Source organism: Chrysochloris asiatica, unplaced genomic scaffold (assembly GCF_000296735.1).
Source record: "Chrysochloris asiatica unplaced genomic scaffold, ChrAsi1.0 scaffold00128, whole genome shotgun sequence".
Classification (NCBI taxonomy): domain Eukaryota; kingdom Metazoa; phylum Chordata; class Mammalia; order Afrosoricida; family Chrysochloridae; genus Chrysochloris; species Chrysochloris asiatica.
Genome location: NW_006408646.1, coordinates 7,191,727 through 7,197,112, shown reverse-complemented (window position 1 = coordinate 7,197,112; position 5,386 = coordinate 7,191,727). Strand labels below are relative to the sequence as shown.

The 5,386-nt window shown below is 45.0% G+C and overlaps 1 pseudogene; it reads right to left on the bottom strand.

Annotated features, from left to right (window-relative positions):
* Nucleotides 1-4,473: 4,473 nt before the first annotated feature.
* LOC102832148 lies at nucleotides 4,474-5,137 on the bottom strand (annotated as a pseudogene).
* Between the last annotated feature and the right edge of the window lie 249 nt (nucleotides 5,138-5,386).

Sequence of the window (5,386 nt, the reverse complement as noted above, 5' to 3'; positions counted from 1 at the left end):
TCTCTGACAGAGACAGCCCAACCCTTCTTGTGGTCCTCCACAAAAGACATAGCATATGGGGTTGGTGCCCTGGAGTTGAGAGAAGTAGTGATTTTCCTTCAGACAATACAGAGGTTGTGATTAAATCAGTCCACGCTTTGTTGTCAATAGGTGCCATTGAGTCAATTCCGTTTTGTAGTGGCCCTATGTGACAGGAGAACTGCCTGTAGGATTTTCTTGACTATAATCTTTATGGGTACAGAGGCTCTGCTTTAATTGGCTTTGGGTAGAGACCATTCATTAGTGTTTCTATTGTTAGTTTTACTTTTTAAAATCTCCAGGTTATTCTAATGTGAAACAAGGATGGAAAGTTATTGACTTGGGGGAGTGTTGTTATTGTTAACTGCCACCCTGTTGATCTCCGACTCATGTCAACTCCATATATTAGAACTGCTTCATATAGTTTTCTTGACTACGATATTTTATGGATGTAGATTGCCAGGCATTTCTTACAAGCTGCTGCATGGGTTTGAACTGCCAATCTTTGGATTAGCAGCCCATTGCAGACCACTTGTGCCACTCAGGCTCCTTCAAACGGTACAGATGTTCTTACTTTGGAATCATCTCCACCCTGCCCCGCCCCTGCCTGCCCTGCCGCAACTCTCTGATTCCCACGCACACTGCTAGCTCAGTGGGACCCACCATGTGGCCTGGTCCTTACATAGTCCCCATCCTCCCTTTCCACTGGAAAGAATTCGCCTTGGTGACAAATTCCTATTTGATGAATGTACCTGGGGTATGTTTCATACTGACAGATAATTTTTATTTATTCAATGTCATATTTAAAATATTTATTTTTTATACTGAAGGAATACTATTTGTTGTTTTTTTAAGAAAAAAAGAGAAATTAATAAAGAATCTACTATTGTCTTGCTCTCCAGAGTTTATTGATGTGGAGACAGGGCTGGAGGGCTGGTCCAGTCTCTGCCTGAGTGTCTAGCTGAGTGGGGCTGTGTTGGGAAAGGGCAGGAGGTGGGAAGAGGGTGGCTCTACCAGGTGAGGGTGCTGTTGGGGCTGGGGTGGGGGTGGGCAGAGCTTGGGCACAGGAAGTGTCAGTGAGGTGGGTGGTATCCAGATCATGGGATGCTGCCAAGGAAAGGGATGGTTGCTCAAAAGTAGGGGGATTATTTGACATCTTATAAGTAGCCAGCTCATTCACACCCAGCTTTCACTACACTCTTACAACAACCCTGTGACTCATCATTAATAGAGGGGGAAACTGAGGCTTAGGGAGATGAGGCAACTTACCCTGGGACACACTGAGGGAGTATTGAGGGGTCACCTAGGGCTATATACCTCTAGGTCCAATTCTCACGGTTTTCCTCCTACATGAAACTTGAGAGACTTAGAAGAAACCAGCTGCGGAGGCCTCTGTCTTCAAGAATGGACCATTGACCGCCATTGATGGCCAAGAGAACCGTTGAGAATGTGGTGCTGGAAGGTTCAGGGCCCTGTTCAGAATCAGACAGGATGCTGGGGCCAGAGCCAGAGCTTTTCCACTGGGCTCTTCTGGGCTTCCTGCACGGACACTTCCTCCCTCCTGCCTTGCCCCACATGGACCCCCTGGTTCTATGCAACCTCTTCCCACCTTCTTGGGACCCCTTTCCTTGGTGGAACAAGATAGGTGGGACTGGCTGGACAGAGAAATGGGCTCTGGAGTGGTCCCAAATGTCTCCCTTGTGCTGTGCTCTGGAGTCTTTAGTCATGATCCATTTGGGGGATCTAAGCAGCTTTTGTAAGAGTTACCTAGGAATGTTGATAAGTGTCAGGTCCTGTGCTCAGGTTCCAAGGATGAATAGGTATGAAATGGTGTCAGTAGTAGCATCAGAACCTGTCTTCGAACTCAGGGGATGTCGGGTAATGACTAGGATCAAGATCAGTCAGTAGAGTATCATTCCCATGAAGTAGAAGTTAGACATATCTCCACTCTCCAACTTCTTTTTAATCACTCTGACACCAGCCAACTTTCTCATGGCACTTTCTATGTATCTTCGGGGTTTGATAATCCATTGTCATGGCCACTCACAGACCATACTTACAGTTAAGTAGTTTATTAAGGAGCAACAGAGTAAAGCTTAGAATAGGATCCACATATTATTACTTAGGAATCATGATCAAGAAGTATGCAGACAAAGTTTTTTGCAGGCCAGCTCTCTTAGATCCTCTCAGCCATGCAGGTTTCCTCTCGGTCCCGTCAAGCCAAGCTCCTCTTGGTCCTGACATCTGTCACCACAGGGCTTTTCTGGGTCTCTTTGTGTTACAACCCTTGATCCATATTACAGTCCTCTTAGATTATTCCTTGTCTTCTCTCTCTCTGTGCTTCTTCTCTCTCCTTTCTTTCCTATGTCTGCTTCTTCTTGCTGCTTCTTTTCTGTCTGAAAAACCTCTGTGGGGTTGGCTGCATATCTACACTAACTCCTTGTCAATTTCAAGGCATGATCCTTCCTTCAGAGTCATGAATATACCAATCCCTTCTCACTAGGTCACAGACACTACAGAGAATTCATTTGCATTATCTGTGGACCAATCCCTGCAAGGTGTATACCCATCATAGGGCAGGCTCTCCTCCAGGATCAGACAAAAAGTATCAAACCACAAGTTGTTTACAGCTTACCCAAGAAATGTCAATCCACCTGGTCAAAAGTAAGAAACCCTCTGAGGTAGAAAACTACAGTAATTTAAGTTCTCCAGGCTCAGGGGAGAAAACAATCTCTCAAACTATTTTTCTAGAAAACCAAGGCAAAAGGCCACTTAAAAGAACTCATTGTCCAGGATAGGTGTAGACTCCTAGAAGCTCATAGGCCAGCAGGGGAGTCTCAGTGTGATGGAAGAGCCACACATCCAGTGGGGAGGCCCAGGAGGAAGAAGCTGTGCTCTAGGGGCCAGCAGGGAGGCGGACTGTGGTCCTCTCTGATCTCTGTACAGTGAAGGACTGAACAAAAACCCTGCACAGCATGGTCCATGACTGGGGACTGATTGTTGTTTTTGTTGTCAAGTGCCATCAAGTCAGTTCTTACTCAAAGTGACCCCGTATAGGATTTCCAAGAAGTGGCTTGTGGGTTTGAACCACTGACCTTGTGGTTAGCAGTCCAGTACTTATTTTACAGTGCCACACCAGGAGATGATTAGAAATGCACAATCTTATTGTTCCTTTTCAACCCCCAACCCAAACTAGTTACATAAGGTCGATTCCGACTATGGCAAGTCCATGTGTGTCAGAGTAGAACTGCTCCATAGGATTTTCTGTTCTTAAGAATAGTTTTATTGATATGTAATTCACATGTCACAAATTTGCCTGTTATAAGTGCACAAGTAAATGAATTTCAGTACATTTGTAGAGTTACACAACCACCACCAGAATTTAATTTTAGGGCATTTCTATCATCCCTCAAAGAAACCTAGTGCCTATTTTTGTTCATCTGCTTGTTGGTTTGACCTTATTTATTTGTTATTGTTGAACTCCATAAGGATTTCAATGGTTGAGTTTTCAAAAGTAAATTGCTAAACTACTTCTGGAGCACCTCTCGGTGGACTCAAACCTCTAGCCTTTCAGTTAGTAGCCATCTATGTTAATTGTTTGCATCACCCAGAAAGAGGCCCACCCCCAGCCCTACTAAATGGCAGTCGGCCTTATGGTCAGTAAGATGGATCCATCTGAGACTGCTGCCCTGAAGCATCCCTGTCTCTCAGTGTTTATGAATCTATGACTCTCACCAAATGCAAATTGCAAAGCAGTGCAGGCACGTGCATGGCAGGGAAGGCTAACAGGCAGGGTTGGAAGCTGATTTCCAGCTGTTTCTGGCTCCTTGTTCCCAACCTTGGCTTTGGAATCATGGCCCCTCCTGGCCTGACTGGCTGAATTTCTCATTCCATGGCTAGCCACACTCATTGTCCTATGCCTGCCCTTCTCACAGCTGAGACAAGGGTATAGCCTTGCAAAAAGCAACCTTTACTGGGAAACCAAAACTCATTGTTGTCCAGTAGATGCTGACTCACAGTGATCCTATAGATTAGAGTAGAACTGCCCCATGCTGTTTTCAAAGTTGTAATCTTTATAGAAGCAGACTGCCACATCTTTCTCCCTAACTGTGGCTGGTGGATTTTTGGTTAACTCTTGGTTAGCAACTGAGCACTGTAACTACTGTACCAACAGAGTTTCTTTCTGGGAAACTTGCTGTTGTTGTTAGGTGTCGTCAAGTTGGTTCTGATTCATAGCAATGCTGCCCAGTCCTTTACCAGCTTCACAATTGTTACTTTTGAACCCACTGTCACTGCCACTGTGTTGATGATCCCCCACTGTACATGATGTCCTTCTTTAAGGGGACTGGTTACTCCTGACCACCTGTCCAAAGTACTGAGACGAAGTCTCACCATCCTTGCTATTAGGGAACAGTCTGGCTATATTTCTTCCAGACAGACTTTTAAAAAATATAATTAATAATAGGGTTTATTGAGCTGGAGTTTGTCCCTGGTGCTCTTGATGTACAAAGCTGGGACATACCACCAGTTCCTTCTTTAGCTGTGAAACCAGAAAGTTGACAGCTAAGTGGATGTTGTAAATGAGTTCATTACCTGTCATCTTCACATGGCCAGCAGCCACTGCCAGACACAGCACCTTCTTCACCTGGAACTTGATGCTGGACTTCACCTCATCTATTGTAGCCACCATGTTCTCATTGTGGGTAAACAGGGAAAGAAATTTGCTAGCCTTATTCAGGCCTGGTCCCAAGATCCTAGGGATTTGCTGGATCAGGGACTCAGAGACCAAAAATGGCATCATACTTCTTGGCGAACTTTTTGCCAGCTTCTTATTCTTGTTGAATTTCTTGAGTGCCTCCATGTCCATGTGAGGGAGAACCTCAGCCTTTGCTTCATCACAGTGCTGCTGGTCCCCAAGGACACACACACAGAACTTGGGGTAAGGGGGGTGGACTTCAGCCTGACAGTGCCCATGATGTTTATCCTTCTGACGGTCATAGTTCTCCAAGCTGATCTGCAGCTCTACCATTTCTAAAACCTTTCGGCACTTGCATTGGTTCCTGTGGAGGATTTTCTGCACTGCCTCGTAGAGGGTGTCACGAGAGACTTTGCTGCTCATGATGTCTAGTGCCACAGCAATCTGAAAAGATCCCCAAACAGATTTATTTGTTATTCTGGTAGCCCGTGGTACTTTCAATATTCTGCTCCAACACAGTAATTCAAATGCATCAATTCTACAATCTTTCTTATTCATTGTCTAACTTTCACATGCATATGAGGTGATTGAAAATACCATGGCTTGGGTCAGGTACACCTTAGTCCTCACACCAACATCTTGGCTCTTTTACACTTTAAAGGGGTCTTTTGT